Genomic DNA, 16565 nt, shown 5'->3' with positions numbered 1-16565 from the left:
GTCTGATAACAGCTAGATCTTATTGCAGTGAGAAGTTGAGCGGTTGTTCCTCTCTACTGTTAAACGCACTGAGCATGGGGAAAAGGAAATGAATGGAGGAGAGTGAAGGTGGGCGGGGGGGGGGGCAGGGGTACTGCCGGTAGAATTAACAGGGAAAAGAAGGCTAGAAAGACCAAAAATCTAACACAGAAACAGATCCACTCAGAAAGCAACTGTGTCCTGGACAGAATAAATACACTCATTAGCGAGTGCAGGGGATTCTAGAGGGTTATACATCTGTACAGGCCGCAACTACAGAATTACCCAAAGGCCGCTTATGTACATCAAATCATAGCCCTGGTCGCCAACTAACTATCACTGCAATGAGATTACTGACACAAGGGATGGTAGTCAGGCTCTCAATAAGGATACAAGTGATAACTTTCAGCTACTGGGTGTTACAGTCGCTTGTACTAACAGGTTTTCCCATCTGGCAGATCTTTTGGCAGACCCTCGATGGGAGATGGTCTGGACTCTGTCGCGCATCCCCACTCTCTGCCTGTTTGCCCCTCCCCTGAGCTTACCTCAGGGCCTAGTACCAACCTACCCATGGTTCCACAGGGAACGCATTCTGTTATTAACGAATTGAGGGCGGAAATAACATCTATGCACTCAATAATTGTGGAACTAACTCCCTTGTTCAAACTGCTGATACAAAGGGCTCCTACTTACTCAGAGGTCATCAAAACCAATTTTCCTCAGGCTAACCAGCCCAGAATGTGAAAGTATGGGCTTATCTAGTAAGATTCCCCTTAAATTGCGTTGTTGGTCTAAGTCAGGAGCAGAAACAATCCCTAGGGCTAGGCCAGGCCATTTAAACATGTCCAACTCTAAATTAGACTTGGCATTAGAAGTTAATAGTTGCCCCTCCCCATTAAGTACAGGAAATTCCCTTACACAATTTTCTTGAGCATAAACTTATCGTGCCCAATTCTAACTTGTCTCAGGATACTACAATCTATATGGTAAATGTACCAAAATACGTTACCTCTAATAACACAGAAAGCGCAGATTCCCTTACTAATAAAGCAATACACTTGATCCGTGTTGTGAGGGGCTGTCGCTCGGTTATCCATGAAGACATTACCAGTGCAAGAAGGCTCACCTCATGCACTGATCTACTAGAATGCCTAAAGTTAAAGCTCAAAGGACAAGTTCTTGCAGAAAACATGCTAGCATTGGAATTTCGTACATCGCCCCCGGACCACTCTTCCATTCAATTTAGACACTTCCCACTCTCAAACAGCTATGGACATCCTTCCGGGCAACGACAGCCCCTTCATGTTGGGTCTTCCACTTTGGAAGCTGATGATTGACTCCTGAACAAGATCAATAGAGATCTGGAGACCCAGGAGGTTGTTTTAGCCACCAGAGAATCCTCATCCTGTACCCCTTCTAATCACTTGAAATCAAGCACCATTAGCGAGTTACAGCCACATAACGCAGTGGTAACACTAGATCCGCTGCCAAATCCGGGCACTGCCCTCAGAGTGGGTGCACAGACTGGCTCCAATTTTAAAAGTCCTGGCTGTGTTCCTTCTGTAGGACTGTCTGTGCTTTCCTGGAACATAGCTAGGTTGAGCAGTAAGATCATATCTCCTGATTGGCATACTTTTATGGTTCAACAACATGATATTTGCTTACTACAAGAAACCTGTATGGTGGACTCTTGCTTTCAAGCGGGCTATTTAAATTATAACATACCAGCTGTTAGGGAGAAAGGGACGTGCTTCGGGTGGCTTAATAATCTGGGTACGCCAAGTACTTGGTACTGTTGTTCAGACATTTGAATCTAATAGCAAGGATATCCTAGCAATCAGAGTCAAGTGGGGCTCAAGGGAGACCATTGACATTTATAAAGTCAATGCTAGAGGCACAAATGGTAAGACAATCCGACGTTTTAGCAGCTCTCGATGGCTTACTGGACCAGTACTCTGGGAGCAGGAATGTAATAATTGTGGGTGACTTTATTGCAACCTTTGAGCCCCTTACAAATGAGAAATATAATATCACTGATGACCAGTGGGGAATCCTTAAATTAGATCTACCTCCAATAAAAAAATGGACTGAGGTGGCGATCCAATTAAATTCCATCTGTCTGGAAAAAGGGCTAAGGGCGGCAAATGGTAGATCCCCATCTGACAGACACGGGGCTTGTATTTTTAATAATGGCCTAAGCTCTAGCCACATTGGTTATCTATTGATACATTTCCAGTTATGGTTTGTGCTATGACACATGGAGGTTAGAGAGAGGACAGAAAGCAACCACAACCCCTTGTGTTCACTTTTTAATTTATCAACAAAGGATGTTCGTATTCTCGTAGACAGCATAGTTGTCACCCATGACATAGTCCCCACAAATGATATGAGGCACTTAAAAGGAGCAAACCTACTCGAGAACTCTAACGCTCTTGAAAAAATTTACCTAGGCACTAATAGTGCTTTAACCACACTAGAAGCTCTCCTTTCCAATACAGTATCCCTTGAGTATAATAGAATTCCATGAATAATTTTGTGTCCAATTTCGCACCCACTTTTTTAGGCATTCCAAGACCAGGAGCAGTAACCCGAGAAACATTTTAAAATGGTTTAATGCTTAATGTAAGGAGGCACGTAAGTCCCAAGGGAGTGCAATCAGAGAAGAGGACCCCGTTAAAGTACGCACGGCTAGGCAAACCTACAAGAAAGCACAACATAAGGCCAAGAAAAATTGGGACGAGAATAGATGGTTGGACCTTAAACGTGCCTGTGAAAGCAAAAATTCCAAAGAGCTCTGGGTTTTGTAAAATGGGACAGAGGTGGACGTCCAACTGAACCAATAAACCTTGTAAGCCAGGACTAATGGGTTAGCCATTTCAAACCCCAATATGCTTGCAGCCCAGAGGAAAGCGAAACGGTTGAGCTTCAATATTCTTATTTTTGTGGCCCCACTTTCATAGAGGCCGACGTTAGCCTTGCTCTTTGAGCCGCAACGGGAGGTAAAGTACCAGGCGACATATATCTTTTTGATCAAGCTAAGTGGACCAAATATATTTTGATTTTAGCTAATGAAATTGCAAAAGGCGCACCAGTCCAGCCTCGTGGAAAGGGCCTGAGGTAATTCCTGTTTTTAAAAAGGGGATAAAAGTTTGCATGAAACTACAGACCTATTAGCTTAATTGATTCCCTTAATAAAATTATGGGCCAACTTGTATTAAACTAGGTGCAAGACTGGGTGTATGAGCAGGGTATACTATCACCACTCCAGGCGGGGTTCCAGGCACATACAAGTACCACTGACCAGATATTTTGCTTTACAATGGTATACTGGAAGACGGTGGTCATAGACAAGGGCAGCTTATATGCTGCCTTTGTGGACCTTAAGTCTGCTTTCGACCTTGTCTCCCTTTCTAAACTATGGGTAGTATTACAAGATCTAGGCATGCCTCACAAATTGTTATCACTTATAGCTAGACTCCATGAGGGAAACCTCGCAAAAATCAGATGGGATACCCAAGGACAGACCACTAATCCTTTCCCTGTAGAAAGAGGTGTGCGGCTAGTTTGCATAATGGCACCCAGAATATTCTCCCTGTTTATTAACGGGATCGCAAAATTTATGGAAGCTCCACCCACTGATGCCCCAGTTCTAGCTAGTGTGAGAATACCTATTTTAATGTTCGCGGATGACACGTTGATAATCATAAAAACACCAAGCGGTCTCCAGCGAGCCCAGTTGCTCTTTGAAGAGTTCTGCCATCTGCGGGACCTGGAAATCAATGAGTCAAAAACAAAATTTATGATGTTTAACCCGCACAGATCTTTTCAAGGAGGTATAGTACTGAACAACCGACCTCTAGAACAGGAAAAAGAGTTTACATATCTAGGGGTCACAATGCACAATGCAGGGAGACATGAAGTGGAGCTAGCAATTGGAATTGGCCACTTTGAAGCATCGCCAACTGTCCGGAACATTGCAATCTGAGTTTAATAGTTCAATAACTAAACCAGTAAGTCCAGTTTTGCAATTATATAACACAAAAGTTGTCAGTTTCATGCTATGTAGGGCTGAACTGTGGGGTTTTATTAATGTTTCCAAACTAACTATAGTGGAAAATACGTTCCTACGGAACATCACTGAACTCCTGCAAAATACACCAATTTGTCCGTTCCTCTGTGATCTGGGTAGGAAGTCACTGGCCGATATAGCCAAATTGCGACCCCTTTTACATTGACGGAGAATCTGGTCAACACCGGAACTAAGAGCTTATGCTGTCGGCCTAAAGTATTTAACTAGAGTAGATCGCCATAAAAAAGTCACATGGTTGCAAGAAATCAGAATTATGCTCACCAATATTGGCATTGTCACTCTGTGGGAAAATCCAGAAAGTTTCCAGTTTCCAGGTAAAAACTTGCTAAAGGAAAGATACTGGAGCTGGGTGACAGATAACATTATTAGGAATTGTGATTCCTCATCACTAACAGGTTACTTTCTGTACGCAAAGCCTTTACAAAAGCTGGAACCATACTAGGACATAATACCCAAACCATTTGACAGGAAGCTCTATTTTCAATTGAGAGTTGGCACCTTGCCAGTAAGGTCATTCATGGCCAAATGAGAAGCGCAGGCCTCTGTTTCTGCTCCAGCCTGCCACGCACCTCTAGAGACGCTGCCCCATCTACTGTTTGCATGTCCAGCCTACGCTGCTCCACGTCGTATGTGGTTGACTCCGATTTGCAGAATACTGGGAACTAGAAGCAATGCAATGGTGCTTAAACTCCTGCACTCGGAAACAACAACACCCATTGTCGTTGTTTCCCCTTTGGAAAACTAAAAGAGGCAGAGAATAGAATCTCTAAAATATCTAGAAACTAGCAGCCTGTCCCGACGTTGTCCGGGTAAGAATTGCTGCCGGCCAGTAGTATATTGTTTTGTAGGATTTCGTTTTGATAGCATTTCTTATCTGTAACAGGCCTGTGAAACGCTCCGATTCAGAGTGCACTGCTGATGCACTTAAGAGCGCGCGTTCAGTAGTGTGTGAACTCGAGTTTCCCTACTTAATTTTTCCTGGCAATATTATATAGCGCGAACTCGACAACATGGCATTAGCACAATTTACATTACAGAAGAATACATTCATTTGCGGTAGGCACGGGGAGACAAATCGATTTGCCTGGAATCACAGGATGTTGAGCTGATGCCGAGATTCGAACGTAGCTCCCCAACTCTAAAGTTCGCAATTCTAGAACTTGTGGCAGGAGGTGTGTCTAAAAGTGTATGTCGGTGCTGGCCATCAATGAGAGAGACCTGTGCATTTTTCAAATGGGTGGTGAAAAAATATGAGTATGTTGCTGGAGATATGGGCCGCCGTGCCACCAATGTACTTACAGGGGAGGGTAAACACCCATTATTCCGCAACTTTCTTTCCGCTTACCATCACTCCGCATACTTTCATTACGAAAGTACCATAACTCCGCAATGCCATTATAACGCATGGCATTACATTTTATAGGCTTTTACCACGCATACATTTACAACAAAATTCGTTGTAAATGCATGAATGGTAAAAGCATGTTTTTTTTTTTATGTTTGGATAAGATAAGTATGGGTATAGGGGTATATGTTTTGGGGTACTGAGGTATATGTTTTGGGGTGTTTGAGTATTTTAAGGGTTCAGATATAGTTTTGGGCTATGGGGCACAGGGGTAGTTTTAGGGATTAGGGATAGGTATGGGTTTTGGGGTATGGGGTATTTTTAGGGTTCAGGGCTAGGTTTGGGTTTTGGGGTATAGGGGTATTTTTAGGGTTCAGGGGTAGGTTTGGGTTTTGGGGTACAGGGGTATTTTAAGGGTTCAGGGCTAGGTTTGGGTTTTGGGGTACAGGGGTATTTTTAGGTTTTAGGGATAGGTTTGGGTTTTGGGGTACAGGGTATATTTATAGGGTTAAGATGGGTTAGTGTTTAAGGATGTTGGGGTATTTTAAGGAGTAAGGGTGGGTTATGATTATGGGGTGCAGGGGTATTTAAAGGGAGCAGGGTGGGATTTGCACACAATATGAGACATGGCATGAAGGGCGGAACGCACCACACGCCCCCAGCGTTTGTCACGCCCACAGCACAACGCAGACACGCCCACAAGGGACTACTTTGCTGGCACAGTTCTTTTACCTTTTAAATGTATATGGTTGGCGTCTGCATAGCCTATGTCCTTCTGCTGCAACTGCCCTTTCCAACGCTGTATTGGGTGTTGTGATTGGTGCTGTGGTTCCTGAGATTACCCGCCTCAAAGGTTTGGGCTCTCTCTTTATTATATTAGTATAGATATAGATACTACCTTAAACCCAGGAAGGCCCCAGTCTCCTTCAATACACACTTCAATACCCGTAGTGATACGGTATATAACGTGCTACATAAACATTGGCATCTACTTACAAATGTACCCAGACTTAAAGACACACTAGCCCCTAGACCGAAAATAACATGTAGGAGGGGCAGGAACTTAAAAGATTTATTGTGCCCCAGATACATTACTATGCCAAAGATGAATACTTGGCTACCCCATACGACCAAGGCTTACTCACCTGTAAGAATTGTAACATCTGCACAATAGGGAAAGACATAGCGGCATATGTAGGTCAAATATTTTTTGCGATTCGGAAATGCGATTTTCTACGAATCGCAAAACGCGATGTAGGTAAAAAATCGCTAAAAAATAGCGATTACCAAAAATTCGCAGAATTAAATAGCGATTACTCAAATAGCAATTCCTTAATAGAGAAATCACTAATAAGGAATCGCAAAAACGGAAAATAGCAATTCAGGTGCAGAATGATGGCATTACAACCAGGAAGTGTGACTGCCCATGCTGCACCTGCTTGCCAGCACATGTGTCTGAGTCATTTGCTGCCTGAGAGACTGTGAGGAAGGAGTGTGCTTTTTACTCTGCATTTGTAGGAAGCTGAAATGGATTCTCAAGGGAGTGAAAAGCAGCCAGAGGAACCCAGCAGAAAAAAGAAACAAAGGTTTTCTGAGAGGGAGCTTGAGGTGCTAACAGAGGAGGTAGTGAACCTCCTTTTTGGCAAGAGCTCATTCCGTGTTCCAGAGGCAAGGAAGATGAGAATCTGGAATGACATCCAAGAGAAAGTTAACGTGATTGGCGTAACCCACTGCTCAATTAATGATTTACACAAACGGTGGTATGGCATGAGGCAAAGGTCCAAGGAGAGGGTGGCTACCAGATTAGCTGAGGCAAAAGCGACTGGAGGTGGGACCTCAACTGCACCAGAGCCGACGCCCCTGGAGGAGTTGGTGGAGGGAACACTTATGCCTGAGTCTGTGACTGGTGTGGCTTATCTGGACAGCTCTGAAAATACAGACACCAGACAAGGTAAGATGCATGCCAATATCCCAAAAACATACTCATCCCACTCACAGCCCCAAACACCCATGCCTGAGTACAAATCTAGTACATGTCTACAAGCACACCTAGAATTGCATTATGGGAAATCTAGTCCCTTGCACTGATACTTGGTCCTGTGACACATACAAAGGGTACATAGGGTAGAGTCATACTTGCAATGTGCAAAACAGACAAGTAGTAGTCATGTGATTAGTTGTTTAACAAACTTTAATGCACAACATTTTTTTTTAAACACAACTAATGTGTGCATTTAATTTTACAGCACCACCAACAACACAGGAAACAGTGGCTGAAGGGGTGGAGACACCAACAAATGTGGACGTGGCAGGGCAGGAGGAGCAGGGTGCATCAAGATAAACACAACCAGTGCCACCCAAACGGCGCTACAATGTTTCACCACTGCGACCGATGGTGGCAGAGTCAACAGATGCCAATGAGGAGTCACAGACAGGTCCAAGCCAAGTACCAAGGCAGAACACACCACAGTCCAGTGTTCAAACAGCAAACAGCAGTGGTGCAAGAGGCAGGGCTCGGGCCACTACAAGCAATGCCTCCTCCGAAACAGACACAGTGTTTGCAGGCCTGGAGGGCAGCATGTTACGAGCACAGCGCCTGCAAGGCAAAGGCATTCTATCAATACTAGCCACACACAACCGTCATATGTCAGAGTTGCGGCTCGGTATGAATACCATGTCTGGAGCTTTGGAAGCTCTTTGTAGGGAGATCAGGAGAGACAGGCTGGCCAGGCGCAGGAAACAACACCGCCTACACACCTGGTTGGACCTCTTCACTAAGGCTGTGAACTGCCAATCCACCGCCAACTCCCTGCTAGCTAGGAGATGCATTAGCATGCAGAACGAAATGGCACACTGCTGCCAGGATGTGGGTAGGGGCCTGGTGCAGGTCACGCATGCGGTTGACCAAATGCGTGCTGTGGCCACTGGTGGGATGGGGACAATGGGCAGCTTGGACACTGATGGCCAGTCAAGCAGGAGCACTCCAACTCCTCCAATTCCTGCTGAAAGACGCCGGAGTGGGCGTCAGGGCAGAGCAGGGGAACACACCAGTGAGGACAGTGCACAGCCCGAACGAGGGGCAACAGGGCGTGCACGCAGGAGATGAAGGGGCAGTATGCACTCATGGCAATTAGTGAGGCAACACATGCCATATGGACTAAGTGACTCTGAACAATTATAGCATTGAGACATCAACATGTGCAACCAACAACATTTCAGTCATGCTGTGTGGCATAATTAATCCTGCTGTTAAGGGAATAAACATATTTTTGAGCATCATCATTTGGCATTGTGTCCTCATTTCCCACCTCGAAGTAGTTCTGTGTGATGTCAGCATGTCTTAGGCGCCCAGCAGCTGCCCCGGCTCCACCTGCACATCTACGTTGGGGAGCTGGATCCTCCTCATCTGATGTGTCTTCATCTGTCAGATCCACTGGGGTGCCCTTCTTGGTAGCGATGTTGTGTAGCATTGCGCAGGCCACCACAATTTTGCAACACGTCTCAGGGCTGTACTGTAGGGTACCTCCACTCTTATGGAGGCACCGGAAATGGCTTTGTAGGATTCCGAAGGTCCTCTCAATGGTGCATCTTGTGGCTCTGTGGGCACTGATGTACCTTCGCTCTGCTGCTGTTGCTGGACTGAGGTAGGGTTTGAGGATGTAGTCACGCACAGCATATGCACTGATACCTGCAGGACAAAAGTAGGTTGATGTTAAGTACTGTCCTGCAAGTTCATACCTTTCCTACTTTTGTGTGTTTGTGCCATGCAATTACCTAGCAGGTATCACCCTCCAAACTCGCCATTTGTGAGTCTGGGATGTAAATCACAGTGTCGGTAAATGAAGGAATCATGTGTGCTTCCTGGGAATTTTGCAACAATATCTGTGATTACATGTTTAGCATTGCAGACTACGTGGATGTTTAAGGAATGAGAGGATTTTATGTTTCTAAACACATTCTCATTGTGTGATGGGGGTGACAGTGCGACATGGGTTCCGTCTATGCAGCCAATCACATGGGGGAATTGTGCTATTTGGTAAAAATCTTGTTTAGTCTGGGCAAGTGCCTGCTGTGTGTTTGGGAATTGGATGTGGTGATGCATCCTCTGAATCATAGCATCAAGGAAAGCGTGGAAGAAATGCAAAAGTGCACTCTGGGAGACCCCTCCTGCTATGCTATTACCCCCTGAAAACTCCCTGATGCTAGGAGGTGCAGTGAGCACAAAACCTGTATGTGGGTGGGAATGGTGTGTGCCCTGTATGTGGGGTGCTCAAGTATGGGTGTCAAGTCCTCTATCAACTCCAGGATACTGTCTGGGTGCAGCCTGTAGTGCACATGGATGTCCTCCTGGGTCCACTGGAGAAGGGTGATGCGTGCTCTGTAGATCCTCTCCTGGCATATCCTTCTCTGTTCAGCCTCTCGGATACGCAGCCTCCTGGCTATCACATACAGGCCAGACATTGTGAGAAGCCCCAGTGGCATTGTGGGCCTGTTTAAATAGTTTGCACCTGGTTACCACCTGGTCAGAGTTGGTGGTATTAGAGAAGTGCAAATTTACGAATTTCGTAAAATCGCTAATTGTGAATTTTTACTACATCTCAAATTGTGAATTTGCAATTTGCGTAAACAATATTTGCAAATACTGAGACGCACCATGCGAATTCGCAATTTTATTAGCTGATTCCTTGCCACGCAAAATTGCTAATCGCCAAGTTTGCGATTCGCATTTTTGCAAAGCGAAATACTTACCTACATCGGAACACTCACTTTCGCAATCACATACACCCGGGATTCTGCGAATTGCAGTGTTTGCGATCGCAAAACACCTACCTACATATTCCCCTAAATCTTTTATTTTCAATACCAGCTGGGTCCATTATATCAATCACCTAAATAACTGCAATACAAAGTATGTAACTTGCGTCCTGGGCTGCCCATGCAACAAGATCAGCGTGGGCAGCACCATAAGATCTCTAAATATGAGAATTGAGGAACACTTACGTGCAATCCACAATGGTGATCATAGATACCCTATGACTTTCCATATGCAAGAGAACAATTCTACTGACAAAAACATATGGTTCATGGATATTGATCACATACCGGCCAACCCGAGAGGAGGTGATAGGAAACTAGCCCTAAGGAAGAACGAAGCAGGCTGGATATGCAAATTATTCAGTGTTGAATTGGGGCATAACAGTGATAATGAAATGCATTATTTCCTCTAAAAGGGGAAGACTGAGAAATAATAGTTATGTCTGAGATGAACCAAGTATTAGGATCCTTGGAATCCATACGACGATACTCCTACCATTGTAATGCTGTGGGATGCAGAATGGGGGATTAGTCATTTTTCAACTTGACACTTGATTGTGAATGAAGAATTGCTATTCACAGATGATATTTCACAGTTTGGATCTGTTCACTTTCTAATCTGTCCCACTTGTCTATCATGGCCTCATCTTTTCTGCTTTCAAATACTACGTATGGGCTCTTTCTTTTGTGGAACTACTCAGTATAATCCTTCGTAGTACATACATGCTCTTCATTTGCAGTGATTCACATATGCATTGGTGAGCAGTAGGTGTTATCTCCGGTGTAAGCTCTAGTAATTTGGAGCTTTATTGTGTTTTGGATCTGGAATTGTCCATTTGTAAGATGGCGAATTTTTGAGTGCTGAAAATGTTTGATGCCCGTCTAATATGGACTCTTATTATGTTTAGCATTTCAAATCACATTTGATAGCTGTAAATTTGGTATTGCACTATAGCGGCGTGATACATATGCTTTGACATCCAGGTTTTTGAAGAAAATATGTATTTATCGGTCGAATATATGAGTATATGGATATTTTTCTGAATTAATCATCATCACAGATGCATATAACCCAGGATTCTGAGGGAATAAAGTATTTATCGGACGAATATATGAATATACAGATTTTCCTAAATTAATCATTATCATAGATGCATATAATATCTGTGTATTCAGATGTGTTTGTTGGAAGGTAATGTGCTTCCACCAACACTATAACATACAGGGTCTGGTCTGCGCATTTCTAGAATTCCAACATGGCGGCCGTGGTGTACTTTTTAACTAGTACACTTCGCTAGAAAAAGGAAGTAAGACATACGAGTCACGGACTATGGCCCATATCTAAGATTTTGGTTTTATAATAAGCATCCTATATCTGGTATGGTGGTTTTCTGGATAAACTATTCCATCATTTGTCCTACGCACATAGGCAACGACCAGTTTGTTAGATTTATAGTACGGTCAGATGTATTGAATACATTATTGAAATAATCAGCGGGTTGTGTGGAAAAGGAAAGGTGCCTTTATGATCATTTACGATTGACACATTCACACACTTCTTTCGTGTGTTTTTGCAGCATTTCATCTGATTTCGCTCATTTAGGCTATGAACTGTATCCATTCTAAGATGGCGGACATAGTCTACAACGTTTATGCACCCTGCAACGTCATTTCCTGTACTCCATTCACAACGAACACAGCTGTGCCTCATTTAGCTATTACCGCGGGCTATTTAAATGAAGCGGGTATGATAATTTCCTATATCGTCTTCACCACATGGAGGTGTTTTGAACTGTATCGCAGCCGGATTGAGGTAAGGTGACAACATATGTGAAGGATCTTAGCATTAGATGCATACTGCGCACTTCTTGTTACTGTTGATACTTAGCGATACACACTGCGCTCGCTATCCAAATTTTTGGCTAAATATTTAGGCTTTACAGTGCCGGTTAGGTCCACATTACTAAAGGGACACACTGCGCCCGGTATCTGATGTTTTGTCTAAATATCTGGGCTTTACAGTGCCAGTGAGGTCCATATGACTAAAGGCACATACTCATGTCTTTTGGATATCGTTAAGTATTCATGCCCACACCAGGATTATTCGCACCGGACGTTTACTTGTTTCTAAATTTTCCCCGCTTTTTACCATGCAGTCATATTAAGGTGTAGGAAATAAAGGTCTGAGCCTTCTGCTCATGAGACTGTGCAGAGATAGAGTTCTCTACATCTTGTGGTGCCTGCGGTTAACTGATACATGCTGGCTATTTTTCATCTATATTCAGGGACAGCATGGAGCGATGCTTATTATTATTATTAAGTTAGTTTGACATACACATTCTTTTATTTTGTCTTGTGGGCTGCATTGGGTGATTGTCCAACTATCTCTGGCCCACCTTATCATGGTGAGGCTTCAGAACTAGTCCAGTAAGGTGCAATCATACCTTGGACTATTCTTCTTGTTCCATAAAAAGTGCCTTTCTCCGTTACACGCAGTAAGTTCCACATGTTGTTATCTGATACAGTCGTATACCCTTTATCCCTTAGCTCACATGACTACCGCTGCTCATATTATATACATATATCTATTTGTTGTTTCTTGTTTGTTTGGGTACAGCTTCAGATGATATGAGCTTTGCATAAACCCATCCTGCGAAGGGTATCTGACTTGGATACTCCACCACTGATATGCGATAGGAGTGCCCGACTCCTTGATTTTATGGTGAGTATTTCTGATGGGACGTGACTAATAAACCTGGTGTCTCTTTTGTGTATCATTAAGTCATAAGTTTCTCTATCTGTCTCTTGGGGATGGATGATGTAGCTGGCCTTCCACATAAGGCAATTGTGTTTTGGGATATCATTTTTATATTCAATTCATACATAGAATCTTGACCCTTCATATGTACATAGCTTTTCTGTGTGGCTTGTTCTTCTTTTTCTCCATTCCTTTCAATTTGTATTCTCACTCTTCTTTAAATTCTCCTTCTATTTATTTATTCTGTCCTCTTTGTCTATGTATACTTATTACATATACAGATTGGTATATGCAGTGTAACTTGTATTTATATTTTTATAATAAGTTCAAAACGTTTTAAACATGCTGGCAGTACAACTGTCATGTTTTGTGGATATAGTTGTTATGTGGTTAGTTATAAAGATATATGTTTTGTACATAGCAGTCCTGTCTTAACAACTATATATGTTTGTATATTCCTATTGTGATATACGTATATTGGTATTGTATTATGTTTATGTATTCGTATTTTCATGTGTGTATATATGTTTGATAAATCTATAGCCCTGAATAAGTCCATTAACTGGACGAAACGCGTCAGCTGTCTTGTGCTTTTTTACAAAAAGAATAACATGAATAAAAGAAGAAACTTTGATAAACACTTAATGGACATGGACATGGACCAGTGATTTCTTGTCTGATTGTCAAGTGGTGCACCATTGCATTTTGTTTGAAATTAGGATTAAAGAGAAGTTCATGTTGGCCCTGTCTACGGTAGCTCAGCATGGATTTCAAACTTCTCCTTAAGTAGGTAATCAGGAAAACATGCAAGCGGTTGCAAATGTTTGGTGCCTCACTACCTGGTTTTCAGGGAAACCAAGGTGGAACAAATGTGTTACTGGGTAGAGTTGTTCCTGTAAGTACAGGAATGGGATCAGACATAGCTGCTATGAAAAAGATTACTGCTTGTCACATCTGTCATGGAATTAGACATTGGAAGCAAGAATGTCTATGTGATCCTGAAAATGCTTGAGAAAATATGCAAACTCCACGAGGGGTGCAGGTTAAAAGACAATGCCAATGCAACAGATGAATATGCCAATGCAGGGACAGGTCCCAATGACTGCTCCTGTACCTACACAGATGGGGAATCTTAGATTAATTTTAAAAAAATTCCAAAAATGAATGCAAACACAATTCAAAATACCATGCCTCAATTTCATATTTCTATACCACAATTTCAGAATGCTGCATAGCAATTTCAAAGTACAAGTCAGAACTAATTGCAACAATTCTCTTAATATGAAACTGATGACTCCAGCTCTGGCAATTCTCAATGACGGTGCGTAAGAGGGGAGGAAGATTATGTACTTTGTGCAGTATTAGAGGTAGACCAAAGTAGCCAATATGTAGATGCTGGTGTTTATGGCTACCCCATATCGTTTCTCATCGATACAGGAGCTACCCGTTCTACTTTGAGAACAGTGGAAGTCTCATACCTAATACTCTTGGGCAAACTATTCAAGAAGTAGAAGTTACAAATAAAGAGATACTAAATGCAATATCAGAGAATGTCCCAGTCAAAATAGGTAAGTTTGGAGAAAAGAACCAAGTTCTTGTGTGCAACACAAGTCCTGTGAATCTGATAGGGAGAGATCTCTTGTGCAAGTGAAATTGCGCCATTTATTCTAGACCAGATGGTGTTGTGTTTTAAACACATGATGAGGATGTTGCTTTCAAATTATTCGAACAGCAAGCGGAAGTAGGGATGTTCCCTTTATTGACCATTGATGCATTACCTGAAGAGATGAAAGAACGGTGAATACAGAAGTATGGTATTTCACAAAAAAATATATTGGACTCATCAGAGATGTAGAACCGGTCTGAGTAAATGTGAAGCCAAATGTTGTCTACACCAGAATACCACCACATCATTTTGTAGTGTACCTCCTATATTCCCAATAGGCTCTGTGCATTGGAATAATATATCCTATAGATTAGACATAGGACTGAGATCGGCTAGGTCTCGAATTCACAAGAAGGGTTTAGTTACTGACAACCGCATAAACATGACAACTTTGTTTCCCAAGAATAAGAAATGTATCTCTAGAGTCGCGGAAACAATAGATAAATATTTCACTCAGTCACTTGTGCATGCTTCGTTTCTATAGAGTTGCAGAGAAATGGAGAGACGGGCATTTTCAATATAAGGTTTATTGAACAGTCTTCTTTCTCATGCAAGAAAAGTGAACTGCTACAATCGTAATGCAGACTGCAAAGTATAATGCGTACAGCAACAACAATATTATAAAATAATACTGTAAGAGCATTGTATGGCTCCTAAACCATATATAAATATATACATAAATAACAAGGACTAAAAATACTCAACTGGTGCTTCTAAAATACGCCTACCCCAGTGTACCTAACAGTGTACCTAACCTAAGTCTAGTACACAGGAAGAAGTAAGTATTGTGTAACATAGGTTTTAGTTTTCTTTGCCATGAATCTATCCAAGATTTCCCTAGGTTCTAATCAGCACCATACCTTGGTTTGGAATGAAGGAGGTTTGGTAGCTCTGTCTCGGGACTCGATTTCCCAAGACCCCGCAAGGGGAGCTTGGAAACACTGGAGCTGGATGCTCGCCAAGAGAAGAGCAGCCTCTCGATCAGTGCATCAGCTGGAGGGTCAGCTTCCTTTGCCACTTGCTGTAGCGAGCTGCATCGGGCAAGAAGATAGTCGAACTGCTCCGAACCACCATGTCTTGCTAGAGCAAGTGAAGGCATATTTATTCCTTGAAGGTGTCTAGTTTGACGTAAAGTCGGGCATAATAACGCCAGGAAAGAACCCCCAGGAAATAGTCGTTCTTTGCAAAGTGCATGAGTTCTTGGACGAATCAATATTCAAGCAAGGGAAGGTCCCTAACTGCTTAAGCCGATTTTCCAAGAAATCGTTGTGACGATTGGTACGAGTGGAAGTAGCCATGCCTGTATTTGGTCTGCATGGCCAACGTCTAAATAAGGGATTGATTTCTATGCCTACATCAGGGCATAAATCGGGAAAATTCACTCGGAGCCTAAAACGCCACACAACACCCACTCCACTTTATTATGTACAACATTACTAAGTTCTTAACACATAAAACATATCTAAACATGATGTGTTAAAACCCCACCCAAAATACATAAAAATGAATTCAAAATGGTTGTACACCAAAAGAGCATTTGTGCTGTAGGCATTTAAAAAAGCAATATTTCATTCAAAGCATATAGCTGACATTTGAAAAACGCTATCCGAATGAATCATGAAAATACATTTATTCAATGGCTCTTACATACAGGAGAAAAGTCGAGACGATTCCATGACAGAATATATAAATTGTTTGAGTGTGGACAAGGTCAAATATTGTCTCTTGGAAGTATTCAAAGAATTCTTGTTCTCTAGAAATAGTTCTACTTTAAGCAGACAACTTTGTGGCAAAAAAAAAAAACTATTTTGGAAAAAAGTCAAATCAAAGAAAAATAGAGTTCCAAAGTTAGAAGTTTTTTTGGAAAGTGAAG

This window comes from Lissotriton helveticus, chromosome 12 (genome assembly GCF_964261635.1).
Source record: "Lissotriton helveticus chromosome 12, aLisHel1.1, whole genome shotgun sequence".
NCBI lineage: Eukaryota > Metazoa > Chordata > Amphibia > Caudata > Salamandridae > Lissotriton > Lissotriton helveticus.
Note: the sequence above shows the minus strand (reverse complement) of the source record.